This window comes from Solea senegalensis, linkage group LG9 (assembly GCF_019176455.1).
Source record: "Solea senegalensis isolate Sse05_10M linkage group LG9, IFAPA_SoseM_1, whole genome shotgun sequence".
NCBI classification, from domain to species: Eukaryota; Metazoa; Chordata; class Actinopteri; order Pleuronectiformes; family Soleidae; genus Solea; species Solea senegalensis.
In genome coordinates, this window is record NC_058029.1 from 5,297,961 (window position 1) to 5,312,294 (window position 14,334).

Consider the following 14,334-nt stretch of genomic DNA (forward strand, 5'->3'; position numbering starts at 1 on the left):
ACCAGGGGTCTCCAACTCAAATGACCTGGGGGCCACTGAGCATCTAGTCTGATAAGTCAGGGACCAGTCAAGTGGAAAAAAAAATCTACAAATCTATTCATAAACGAACATACAGAAATAACTCATTATCAGTTGATGTAATGTTGCGGGCCAAATTAAATCCATCAGAGTACCACATGTGGCCCATGGGCCGTGAGTTCGAGACCTCTGACTCTTTTCCGTTGCCTAAGCTCGCCTTGTCTCTGCATATAGTAGATGTTTTTCCTTCTCTCTCTGAGTTTCCTCCGATTTGTCAAAGTCTCCTATCAAAGAGTTAGGGTCCAATTCCTGCCTTTAAATCGTAAATATTTGGACATCAAAGTATAAAATAGTTCATATAATATATAAAAAAACGCTCTCTTTTAATCATACTGACAAAGTAGCCGGGATTATTCTTCATATTCTTGACATAAAGCACCAAAATCTCATTCCTAAATTACACAAAAGGTATTAAATTAAAAGTCATTCAAAAATGAAAGACACACCACAACAAGGAGAAGGTACAGGTCTCACCATGTGATGTGAATTCATACTTAAATGTATACATTTAAACACTTTAACCAACTGGTTTTCTGTGTTTCCAAAGCCACTCATATTGTCTTTCAGTTCCTGTTTGACCCAAGGTCAAATTCTGCACGGGGACAGGAAGCAGCTGAGGTCGAACGCTTTAGACAGTGATGCACGTGTTGTGTTTTTATACTTCTGTACTATTGCATTAAACCATTAAATAGACTGTATGTTTGTACGGATCTGACACTCAACTACCTCGCAGTGGTCGCTGCTTCCTTTTTGACTTGTGCTGTTGTGCTCCGATCAATTTATTCGCTATTTCATAAACGATAAAGCTCAAACATTAGATTTATGTGTCAGAACTTAGTTTTTTCTTTGAATAATCATATCATGACCCCTTTGAGACTATTTCTTGACCTTGAGTGAGGCCCTACTGGACCACAGGCAGTTACAGTTAATGGTACAATCTAATAATATATAATAATACTTGGCTCATGGGGGAGAGGTGGTGGCTGCACTGTGTGAATTACAGGCTCCAAAATAATAGGTATACCCGGTATGCGTTCCATGTTTCCAAGTCATCACACTTTATTTCGTTTTATTTGTCTTCACCGCCATTTTGTGTTGTTTGATTTTGTTTCCTTGTTGTTTGATGCCAGGAAAAGTGTAATAAATAATGAATAAGAGTGTTCAAACGTCTCCTGAGTGGAGTAGTCCTTGTCAACAGTGGAGCTCAGACTCGTTGTGTGTAAATTTTCCAACATGTGCTGCTCTGTCACTCCTCCCCCGTCGCTGCAGCGTCACTACTCTCTTCCTCACTGTAAATATCGTGTTCCTCCGCATAGGATAAAGAAAGTAGAACCGGTGTGGGTTTTTCTTTTTTGTGGCACAAAGTTATAACAGAGCTGCGACCTCAAATACGACACTTAAATAAAAATTATAAACTAAATAAATGCTGTAAATAAAGTGAAGAAAGTAATGCAACGTTTGAAACAAATAACGTCTAAGTAACATAAACCAGGCTGCGACATCTACATTCACTCTTGCATGTAACAGAATTAAGTGATTATGTAATTTTAAAAATAACATTTTATTTCACTTCTAGCTACAAGACGGAGAGCGCGAGCTCTGATTTACTGTGAAAGTGGACTCTTCGCTGTCAAAACACGACAGGCGGAGGGATACGGTGCGTTCACACATGATGTCGCCATCCGCCCCGCCCACCGCGCCGCTCACCTTCCACCAACTCGGCACGAGCGACGCGATTGGTCAGAGCGCCGCGCACTCCCTGCTCCCATTGGCCCGCGCCGCTGTCAGTCACGGAGCGGGTGCCACTCAGGATAGATTAGGCACCATTTGCTACAACTAAATAGTTACATTGTATATCAAGTAGGAAGATTCTTTTTTTTTTCAAATTGGCGCCTCACCGCTCTCCGCGGAGAGTAGTTGATGAAACCTGTGAGCGCAACAAAGTGACAACGCGTTTTTGTGTTGGTTCCGCGTCGTCTCAGGAAACAGATGTGGATTCGCCGCTCGGGTAAGTCACTTCTTCTTCCTCAGCTCGTGTCCGCATTTCGCGTCCCTTTCACGCCGCTTCCTGTGTTCGGGCGCTGCGCTGACAGCGGAGTCCAGACGCTGCTGCGTTTGAGTCGGGAGTTGAGACATGAACTCAGTGAGAAGGAGAAGGAGAAGGAGGAGGAGGTGGAGGAAGGAAGCGTCGGTGCCTCTCGGTCCGTGTTTGTGTCGAGGAGACGCCGCTTCAAGTTGACAGGATCGCTGCACCAAGACCTGGCGCTCGTAACACAACGTAAACAACGCACCATATACACGCATGACACGGTTTGGGCTCCTTGCATTAGCAGGAGCTGTCACCAACCTTTCACCTCAGCTGTCAGGACACAGTTGTTCCCGAGACAATGTCTCTATTTATTTTATTCACTTTTTAAATAAATGATCATATTTTCTGACAACTTTTACCTCCTCCTCAATTTGGTTCACGCGTTAAATGACAGGTTTATACTCTGCAGCCAGAGAGGAGCGCACAGTGATTGGTTACACACACACACACACACACACACACGTTGTATATACAGTGCATGTGTGACTTTCCTCGTCTCCTCTAAGCTGTTGTGTCAGTCGAATAATTTTATGTCTCTTTCATGAGCCCATTTCCGACAATTGTGCTCTCCTGCCTGTGCGTAATTGCTTTTCTCCCGGGAGAGAGAGACCGTGTGTGTGTGTGTGTGTGTGTGTGCGCGTGCGCGCGCCATGAAACTTCTAATTTCCTCCTCGAACCCAGAAACCATTTTGCTCATGTAATGACGATGATATCAATCAAACGCATGTCAAGTCAGCTCCTATTTTATTTTTTTTCTTGTGGGATGAGAAATGTCCTCTTTCCTCCTGTCAGTTTTTTTCCACATCCATCTTTGGAGTTTTTTTTTGGCAGCGCCTCGCAGAGGCAGGTGACTGGGATTAGAGGGGCAGCGAGACAATGAGAATGTGTCTCTGGAGAGAAGCCTCACATGTCATCAGGCAGCAGGAACTGTTATCTATTACATCATTATCTGGTGCAGCGCAGGGATGTGCGCCTCAGCAGGGACTGCCCTGCAGGTAAAATCCAGGTTTGCCCCCCCAAAAAGAGATGTCACGGTGTCCTGCGGGACACAGTCCACATAAAGGTGCTGAGCAGTGCTCATGGTGAGCAGATTAGAGGTTCTTCGTGAGTCTTTGGCAGAAGGACGAGTTCGCCTCAGAGGCTCAGGGATGAGTGTTTGTCCAGATAAGAAGGCTAACATGGAGATGCAGGCAGCAGAGAAGTGGCTGATGGGATAGACAGTGTGTGGCAGGAGGACGGCACGAGAGGGACATACAGGTGCAGAATGTGTCCCCGAATCCTCCAGTTCAAGTAGCACTAGTATCTACTGAAGAATGACAAGATTATAATCCACCGAAACAACTGTGCGTTTGTCCCTGGAAGGAAAACACGAGCACAGAAGTGAAGCCAGGACTTTAAAGAGTCATAACTGCCAAACAGTTGACTTTCTCGTGTCTCATCTTTTTGGTTTTCTTTGGTTTCAAACTATTCAAATTGAATGTTTACGCAATATAAGCCCTGTGTCAGATTTATGTTGTTTGAATCGAGTCAATGGAGCTGAGGTTAATTTACATTTAGGGCTGATTATGAATAATCTTTAATCATCGTAGTGTCATTTTCTTTCAACATAACCTCTTTTTATCTCGTTGTTTGGTCCATTAACCAGATTCAAGATTCAAGATCGAGGTGAAATGTTCAATTCCACTGAATTAACACGCGGAGACATACACAAATATTACAGCACATGCATAATTGATGTCGAACCAAACTTACAAAAGTGCTGTCGAGCCAGGCGCCAGATGCAGTGCGTCCATATTTATTTGATTTTGAAGAATATTTGCCTCAGTTTAATGTCATGTTGGACACATTTGTGCTCTTGAGGGGAAAAATCTGTTTCTCAGATGCTGAATCTCATAACTATGACGAGAACTGAATGTGACTTTAAAGGTGCAAATTGCTAAACTGAGCACCAGCATGTCGGATAATTAAAAACAGAGCCCTATGGAGATGGCAGAGGACGTACAACGTCGTTTATGCTGCCAAGTTACCTACGAGGAGAAGGAGTGTAGTTTCCTTTTCCTTTTTTTATACGTCCTATCCGCGCTGCACACACACACACACACACACACACACACAGTGTCTTGTAAGAACTCTGCCTCCTCCTGTGCTCACGTACGAACACAATCCATAAACTGAGCAGAAATATTGTCACTGGACTTGTTCAGAGGAGAAGGGGATTAAGGTCTAGATCACTTATGGGCTCAGCTCCAGCAATGGGCTCTTGTGTCCCTGAGAAGCGTGACAGAAGCTGAAGCTGCACACGCTGCTGGCCTCTACAGAGTCAAAGCCCTGCACCAGGACAAAACTTAAGGAGGCAATTTTTAATAGTGAAAGATCGTCTTTGGGTTTATTTCTGCTGAGCCTCGGGAGTTTCAAGGTTTGTGGGGGAAACGGGGCTTGAAAAAAAAACTCTCGCTAAGCCATGTGCTGCATCGTGTGCTCGGTCGGTCTCAGTCAAAACACAGCAAAGGGGAAGAGGGAAAAAAAACAACAACAACAACCTCCCCTTTCCCCTCCCTCCCTCCCTCCCTCCCTCCTTGCGTCTGCTGATTTGAGGAAGTACAATCATCCTCTCCTTCTGCAGCTTCCTGCTGAACTGCAAACACCGACAGTGAGTCGCCGCGCTCTCCAGACATCACAGAGTCTGTCAGAGGTGTGATGAAGTGACGGGGAGAGAGGGCGTCTGAGTGCACAGCACTGGAGCTGCTCGTGTGCAGCGGCGTGCACAAGTTTAGCGACTGCTGATTGTTTTTCACATCATTGTACTTTCCTGTGTCAGAACACGGTCCACGGGGATGTTTGATTATTTGTCTAGAACTGCAGCAACTCATTGATTAATTGATTGTGGGTTTTTTTGTCAGTTTTCTGATTCTTAAATGTGAATATCGTTTAATTTCTTTGCTCAATAGAACAGTGAAATCATTGAAACTGATTAAATAAGGGATTAATTGAGAAAATAATGGACAGATTAGTCAATCATGGAAATAATCTTTAGTTTGTTGCGCTAGATTTGTCTCACCAACCTTTATTTTTATACTTACTGGCCTGTAAATCCTCACTGAAAGGAAGGCCCCACATATTTATCCAACTAACCTTGAATTTCACATAAATGCTTAACTTAGCGCAGTCTGTAAACTTGTGGGTAGTTTTATTTCTTCTTTAAAGGAGCAGAATGTTTGTTATACAGCTTGAGCATGATGGTTTTTGAAGTGGCTGCTTAGAATGATGTGGTGAATTCATCCGCAGCTTAGTCGTAAAAACAACTGTATCTTGAGTGATCGCAGAGACAGAGCTCTTAAAGTAGCAGTGTTTGAATCCGGCGAGGTTTCGCCCACGTTCCAAGTCATGGTAGTCCAAGATGGCTGCCACTCGCACAAACGCGACTTCTTTTACTCTAAATTACACTTTTGTCATATTTGTGTCACATGAAGTGAGTTGTACACGTCGTAGTGTTCGGTTGGCGTCCGTGGACGCAGCATTAACTCCCCTGGCAGATTCTCTGGCGCTCTCATTAGTCAGGGACCTCCACACTTTCAGAGTGAAACTCAAGACATTTGGCGTACGCTGAGATTTTAACTTGGGTCTAATTTTCACTAATCAATGTGCCTGTTGGCCCAGGCTGAGAATTCTCTGGCTGTCGTCACTGCGTCAGTGAGTAAGAGCACAGAAGAGAAGAGGAGAGCAGAGTCTGTTTGTTTTACATTCCAGCACCAAGAAGAAAAGTCTGCCGAGTTCTGGTGCTGAGCAGAGCCGAGCCGCGCCAACGCAACCTGTCTCCTCTTCTGCGGCCGCGATGATTTGACCGGCTCAATTCGGCCTTGTACGACAGAGCGACCTCGGTGCCGGCGGGACATGTGTTTTCCGCGTGCTCGCCTGAAGCTGACCCACGCGCTTGTCCTGCGATGGCAGAAATAAAAACTCCTACTAAGCTCATTTAGACGAGCATGCCCTGCTCACTGAAAGTGCAGCACCACAGGCTGAGCTCCTTTTTTCAAATGGATGGATCTTTTCTGCAGAAAGAAGCAATTACTACCTGCTCTGGTCGTGTTGCTTCCGTGGCCTCTTTTGTGTGCTTGTTCTAAGGCAGATTTTGTCCACGGCTGTTCCCACGCTGAGTGAGGAGAACAGGAAGAACTCAGTTGCACAGCAGGCCTCTGCCTTCTGCTATTATGGCTATGATTCAATTATTGCAGGGCAGTGCTTCACCTCGGCTCACTGAAAGAGGGAGAGAAATGTCCTCGCTTCTTCTCTCTTAATGGAAGTCCAAGTCAAAAGTGTTTTTGCGGACAAAGTGGAGGCCGTCAGCCACTAAATGTGGGAAGTAGCACCAGCAAGCCTCACCTCACAGTCCACTCTCCCCCCTACTGTGATTTCAAAATGGCCTCCCTTGTGTGCATGAAGCCAGAGAAGCACCATGCAGGGTGAGACTCGCGTCTCCTTCAGCTGCCTCCTGCATCTTTTCTTTGGTCTGACCCGGAGTGGACACGTTCAACGTGCTCCACTTTTATATTTTAATTCCTCTTCACTTTGCCATGCCCACGTTTACGAAAGTAGAGTTAAAGCCTCTTTGGTTTATCAAGCTCATCGCTTCTACTCGTCCAGCGACAGGAATTGGCTGCAGTTTGATTTTGAATGATCAGTGGACAAAGTTATCCAAAGGTGCGGCAATGAAATGTGGATCGGTATTTGGATGCACACCAAAATCTGACCTCTGCATAGACATTTCCACGTTCACATTGGCTGGATTCGATCTGTGTGTCATTTCCTGGGGAATTTGTATAATTTAAAAAAAGAAGCTTTATCTGGAAATCTTAAAGGAAGTGGAAGACAAATAAAAAAATACGTCCTGTATTCACAGCCCTAAATCAGATCCAATCTAAAGGTGAACTGGTTCTTCTCCTCTTCCCCAGTGTCCCAGTTTCAAGGAAACAGGTGTTGTAGAGAAAATCAATGTTTTTCTGGTGGAGGGATTTTAAAGCCAGAGCCACAAATCAACACATTTGAACTCACTGATGGATGAAAATCTTCTGTGTGTCATGATTGAAAAATGGCTTCTTCTTCTTTTTTTTCAATGGACTTTGGTAGAGTGAGCAGTTTCCCATAGGAAGATGCTGTGAAATGGCCAGATACAGCAGATACAACATATTCTTATGTTAGTTTACACTTACAGTGGCCTAAATATTAATCAGGTGAGCCTTTTGTTAAATGGCTGAAATTTCTTTTGCCTTGTGAGAGTGTTTAATGTTCTCATGAAGGTTCTAGGCACAGAACAGATTAGTCAGATTAATCCAGCACCAAAGAGCCCAGAAAACATTCACATTTATGAAGCTGAAAAATCGGAGAAACTTGTTTTTAATTATTAAAGTAAACCTTATTTTAACCATTAAAGTGCTTTTGCCCATTTTTCCAGGATAAATTGTAATATCTGGCAGTTATTTACAAATTTACTGCATGTTAAAATAGTGTATTAACAAACAACACATTTGATTTTGCGTGTAAACAGTATAAAACATATTTAAAGTAGAGTTTTGCCTACATGTGCAAAAACAGGCTAAAAATGGAAACAATGTACAGCCGTTTTTCCAACTCTCTCCTCTCTGGTGACAAAGACACTGATTCGCCGTCTCCCCGAAACAGCGAGAGTGAAATTACCGTAATAACTTTGACTTGCAACTTCTTTCTTGACTTGTAAGTTTCTCAGCTTTCAGAAACGTGTCGTCTGCGATACACTCTGTGTTAAAGGGTTAATCGATGATCAAAAATAGCTGCCCGAGTACCTAATACAACCAACTCTCCCTTTAGTTTGAAAACAATCTGTTCATGAATACATGCATGGTTGTTTCCCATTGAAATATGGGATTCGGACTCCTGGGGCCCGAGTAAAGGATTAGGATCCAAAGAGGTCGCGGCTGCAAGGCAACAAACCGCCTTCCTTACACAGGACTAATCCCCGTCCTCCAGCAAGCTCTTAATTGAGCCATCATCGGCTGCTGATCTACGGGTTAAACATCAATTAAGCAAATGAGCAGATAGATGCAGCAAGGAGGAAACTGAGCGTGTGTTTGTCTGTTATGTCATATTGATTATGGTGATGACGCAGGATTGGACGACACAGTACTTCGAACAGATTGTTGGTTGTTTTGGAAAGGTTGTAGCCTTGTGATGCTCCTCAGCTGAGGATACACACTTTAGAAAAACTACTAAATGGTTTAAATGATTGTTTTATTTTTTTAAATTGAGACAAATCAAATTTGAAGGTTGATGTTGAAACTGAAGAGGCACCACTGTGTTGTGTTTTAAATAAGTGGAGAATGGGGCTGAAAGGATTACTCGATTAAACGATTACTAAATGTATCGTCAGCTATTTTGATAGTCGATTATTCAGTTATATTGAATAATGTGATATTTTCAGCGTCTTAAATGTGAATATTGTCTGATTTCTTTGCTCCACATAACTAAGAATTTTCAACCACAGCTGGTTTTGCTGTGCGCATTTGACGACGTGAATAATTAAGTCTTAAAATCCATTCGTGCAAACAAATCTCATTTGTGTGCAGTTAAAGAAAGTCATGCGTCCTCCGAGAGCGTCGCTACCGCGTTCAGTTTATTTAACTAATGCGTAGTGACGGTCGGACAGGGACTCGTCAGACGGCCCCTGGTATGTTTCTGTTGTGATGGCGGAAGCCACCATTCGATAATATCACTTCATAATTATTTCATATCATCATTAGAGGAAACTCCTTGGGGGTGTCGATGCTGCAATGCACTGCAATTTATCTCCCTCTCTCTCTCTTGTTTTATCTCGCCAAATTTTTAGCGATGTTTCCGCTTCTGAAGGGTCCGGGAAATGTCAAAGTCGTGGACGTGAAATCCGTCGTTCAATAATTAACAGACACGGATGATTCAATCGAGTGGAGCTCTTCGATAAAGAATGACCACAATGTGTTCATTAGAGATGGATTTTCTTTCCTCCTCTCCTAAATGAATGAATTGTTTATTCAGTGAATTGAATCCAGATGATTCTTTACGAGGATTTGAGGACTTTCACGCCGTATCTCCTCTGTGGCTGCTGTTGTAAATCCTGCAGGTTAAACTGGACGAACCAAACTGGTGTAAAAATTTCTGTACAAAATCACTACAGAAGGACTCAGACGCTCACTGGCCTGGCGAGTTACACTGGTCCTCTCACCCTTCAAAAGCAAATCAATACAGAATCACTCATCCTGTAATTTATGACAGCATCCACTTCTTTTAAATTGAAGGTTCTTTACTGCCTTAGTGTAATTGATAGCCAATGTCTAAATCAGTTCAAATACTGTGTTACTGTATTTCGAGCAACTTTTACTCCACTACATTTCCTCTAACTATCTTTGTTACTCGTTACTACCAAAGAAAATCAGAAGAAGGAGTTGGTATTATTGTCTGTATTTATGTAGAGCTTTTCTAGGTCTTGATGAGCTGCTTTACACTACAGTTTTCACTCATTCACCATGGGGTTCAATGTCTTACCCAAGGACACACATAGTCCAGCAGAGTCAGGAGTTGAACCCACAACCTTCCAGTTGAAAGCCACCATGGCTCTATCCTTCATTCCTCACTTTTCTTTAATACTTTTACTTCTAAAACTTAAGTACATTTTATATCAGAAAATGACTTTTTGATAGTTAAGTACAGTAAATGTAAACTTTAAGACCTTTACTTAAGTAACATTATAAAAAAGTGACTTCAACTCATAACAAATTCATTTTCTAGCAAGATGCTTTTACTTAAGTATCCCTTACACAAGGCTGATTATTATTATATACAGTATACCATACATTCCCACAAAAATCTTAGTGGTATTTTTGTACCAACTACAGTCGCTTCCATGTATGTGAAGACAATTCTCAAGTTTTTGGTAACTGGAAAGTCATTTTATTCTTCTTCTTACATGTTCCAAAGCTAAAAATGAACAAAGCAGTTTGAGATCAGAGTAAATGGTAAACTTTAACACTTGCATCATTGGTAAATAAAATTTTCCTACATAGCATTAGACATGGGATGATATAAAAATCACTTTTAGTCACAATATGCACAGTAAAATCATTTAATTCAAATTTATTTGTATAGCGCCAAATCACAACATGCATTATCTCAAGGCATCAGTGGAGAGAAAAAAAACTCCCTTTTAACAGAAGAAGAAATCTCTAACAGAATCAGACTCAAAGATGTGTGGCCATCTGCCAAGACAGGTTGGGGTGAAAGGAAAAATGGGGGACAGAAAGGGAGGAGAGAAAGGACAAGAGGGAGGTGAGGTAGAGACCAGGACCAGGAGAAGATAGTGTGTAAATATTACAGTTTCCAAATACTGGGACAATTCAGGCTAAAGGTCATTATTGTCCCTGTAACCTCTGTCACTCTATCCCCTCTGCTCACACACCGTCAGCCAATACTCCGTTGTTTGGATAAATCTGTGAAATATGACGTGAAACATCAGGAAGTGGTTGTGCTGTGAAGAACACCCGATATGTTGAGGCCAAAGACAGGTCCCAGACTGCCGGGTTTTTTTTTTTGAATGAAGTTTGCTGTGACCAGCGAACGTCGAGCACGGCCTAAATTATGATCAGCTCTCTGTGGTCGACCGCAGACTTTTCCATTCATCTCCCAGATAAACAAGAGAGCAGCAGAGGATTCTGTGTATGACAGAGTCGGGAGAAGTAGAGCAGCAGAGTCGAGAGAATGTCCTATTACACGAAAAGGTCGCGGGAGCTGAATGTTCTGCCAAAGTGCCCTTGAGCTGGACGCTGAAGGTCTTACAAGCTTACTCCTACTGAAAAGTGCACCACCCATGATGATGTAGTTATGGAATCATTTCCTTCTTTCCTTCCACACGTCTCACCAGGTCTGTTTTCACTGCGACTGGTCCATGAACATCTGTTATATAAAAGTAACACGGAAATGAGGAACAGGAAGGTGAATCCCCACTCGGTTGTTGATTTTTGCTAAAAATACCCTGCACAGGCAGCTAAATTTATCCAGCCTGCCTCAGAATAAATTGCTTAAAATAACCAGCTATGGAGCCAAAGTGGAAATCTGTGCTGACCTAATTTTTGCTCTGAAGTAGACACAGATGAGCGAATGAAAACAACGAGTACACGCAACGTTTATTTTGATTGGGATTATGGAATTTTGCTATTAGCACGTTATATCCGGCTGAAGTTGTTTTTTCCTTTTATTTAATGTACTCTTTGTCAAACAAATGGACGTGAAGCCAAGTGTGTGAGTGTTGAGAAGCAGAACTCTGCACCGCTGCACAAAACCCAGCATGGCTTGACCCTGAATGGGCCGCGGTGTCAAAATCCACTTATATCCAATTCAAATCCATTTAGTTCAGCTTCTGGCAACCCTCAGCAATATGGCCTTTTATTTAAAATTCCATTAAACTCTCAGTAGTCTCAGAGCTTTTAAGGGAACGAGAAGAAGAAAAGCGATAAACCAAATGAGCAGCAGTAAAAGTAAAAGGAAAAGAAAAAACAGTTGTAAAGGCTGGTCCTTTTTAAATATTTCTCCAATATAAATGCAATATCTGCTCAATACAAATTCATCAAATGCTGCATATGCAAATATATGTGTATATATACATGTGTATATATGTATGTATATATATATATGTATGTATATATATATATATATATATATATATATATATATATATATATATGTATATATATATATAGATATATATATCTATATATATCTATATATATACCCCAACTGCAAGGTCACACATCAAGGTCATCTTTGTCAAGCTGCAGTAAGCCTGAAGGTTACTGGTATTTGTTGTTACGCGTTTACACTCGTGCTGTCAAACGAGATATATTTGATTGTGATTAATCGCATTAATGTCATAGTTAACTCACGATTAATCGCACATTTTTATCTATTCCAAATGTCCCTTGATTTCTTTTTGTCCCATTATTTTTTCTCATTTTAATGCTCTTATCAAGTGGATCGGCTTGCTTTGTGCAAATGTTTTTTTATTGAGACAATGTCTCTGTCACCCTGCATCATATTTTGAGTTATTCCTCTTATTGTGAGAGCCGCACAATAGTAAGAGAGGCTGTGTATCACCCTGCAGTGCTGTGAATAAAGTTTCGCTAAAATGGGTTTGCGTTAATGCCGTTAATAACGCGGTAAACTGACAGCACTAGTTTTCACGTCTACAGCGTATCAGTGTGAGAGTGTTTCAGTAGCTTGTGGTGCTTTTGCAGTTTTGAGGAACTGAGGGCGGTGATGAGTGTCCCTGGTTACCAAAGTGATTCCTGGTTGAGTTTAGGGACACTGAGCAATCTGTAGTTGGAATTAGTCAAAAAAAACAACAACACAGTGAATTGTGGTCTGCTGCATGGTGGATGTGTCGTGTTGGGAACTTATAAACTAAGCCAGGAGATATTGTAATTAACCCTTAGAACACAGAACATATCGGCTGCTTTTTTCCATTCCTACGTTTAAACGTACAGTATATACAGATAAGAATGTGCAATAATAATATGCAGTTTAGTGGTTGGAACATACTTTTTGAGAGGCGGCGTGTGTCTCGGCGAGACAGACCTTTGTGACTCTATGGTTTAAGGTTTTTCTTTGAACCATGTGCACCTGGTGTTTGATAGAAACCCAGAACCTCCCCTGCCTATTACATCACTGTCATCGCGGTGACATTTTAATCATTGCATCACACGCACAGGATATGAAATATTTAATTTCTCCAAACTCAATGTCTCCGCTGGACCTGACTTATTCCACCAGAGATCCAGTAAGAGCAGCGTAAACCAGGAGGATTATTGAGAATCAGAATCAACATCAGGGAACAAACTCCAGCAGCTCCGTACTCCGCTCGGATTAAGGCTTCTCTGTCCAATGAGTCAAGCTGCCGACGCCGCTGTGAACACTGAGGGTTCAGCGGAGGTCTCGCTGATATTGTTGCCAAGGAGCTCAGAGAACAATGCCTCACAAAAAAAGACTGCAAAGGAAGAAAGGCGCTCCAAAAAAAATTAAGCTGAGACGAGGATCAAGGAGCGCCGCACACCTACGAGACTGGAAGAAGCTTCAAGAGAGAGTGAGGAAATGCAGGAGAGCAAGATCCCATATATCTGATTCAAGAAAAGTGTTTCTGCCTCAGATCCAGAAAACACAGATCATGCTGCCTCCAGAAGCACAAGCGTTTCATAATCAAAAGCACTTTCCGCACGAGAACTCGAACATTGGCACATATGTACGCTGGGTTTTGCTGAATATTGTTTTGTTCCTGTGGGTTAGGGAAGTTCTGAAAAGGCAGGAAAAGAAGAAATTGCTCATCAGACTTTCCCATAGATTTTTATATTCAGGCCTGGTGGTGCTCACACAAAGTAAAAACCTCAAATTGCGAGGTGAAGAAGCAGGAAAACATGAGGTGCCTAGAAACACAAAAAACAGTGAGCAAAAAAAAAGAAGAGAGAATAATGAGGCTGTTTTCAGACGTGAACTCCAGAAAACGTCTGGGAAGTTGGGCGGGGGGACATTTTCTGGACTGAACCGCTCATGTATGAAGAAAACAACACGAGATTGTCTGGGAGAATAATCCGCAACATGGGCTCACTCTGACCTGAGCGGGAGACGTTGTGGAAAGTGTCTGAACGGACTTTGTGCAGCTCCGAAATCTTGCTTTACCGAAAAAAAACATTTAATGAGCGCAATGAATGACCTTTGCAAAAATAACCAAAAAACAACAGCACATCATTTTGCCATGGAAGTCTTCCCTGTGTCTGACCTCCGGTGCATGAGGTCGCATTCAGACGGCGGTCTTTGCCACAAGAGGAACTAACTGTTGCTAAGGCGATGGCTTTGTGTTGTCTGCTGTTGTTGGGCGCACTCTGCCTGATAAACAAACGCCTGCCTGTGAGTACAGTTTAAACAAAAAAAAACTTAATGGAGGATTTGACAGCGCGCCGGAGGGTGGAATTCCTCCTGGTGCTGTTGATGAAGAGAGGGAGAGAGGGAGAGGCGGAGACAGTAGACAGAGTAGCAGCAGTGGCTGGTGCATTTATACAAAGAGTCTCTAACAGTCCTACACAGAGCTACGCTGATGGACCCTAGCGCAAATTATAAATGCC

General features: G+C 42.4%; 1 protein-coding gene across 8 annotated transcripts in view; it reads left to right on the forward strand.

The window, feature by feature from the left end:
• The first annotated feature begins 1,852 nt into the window (after positions 1 to 1,852).
• mef2d (myocyte enhancer factor 2d) overlaps positions 1,853 to 14,334 on the forward strand; it is a 94,014-nt gene continuing 81,532 nt past the window's right edge. For 4 of the 8 annotated variants that reach the window (XM_044033538.1, XM_044033545.1, XM_044033543.1 and 1 more), the window contains exon 1: positions 1,853 to 2,086. The gene's annotated coding sequence lies outside the window, so the exon portion shown is untranslated. The remainder of the gene's footprint in view (positions 2,087 to 14,334) is intronic. The other 4 variants (XM_044033541.1, XM_044033546.1, XM_044033548.1 and 1 more) reach the window with 1 other exon arrangement.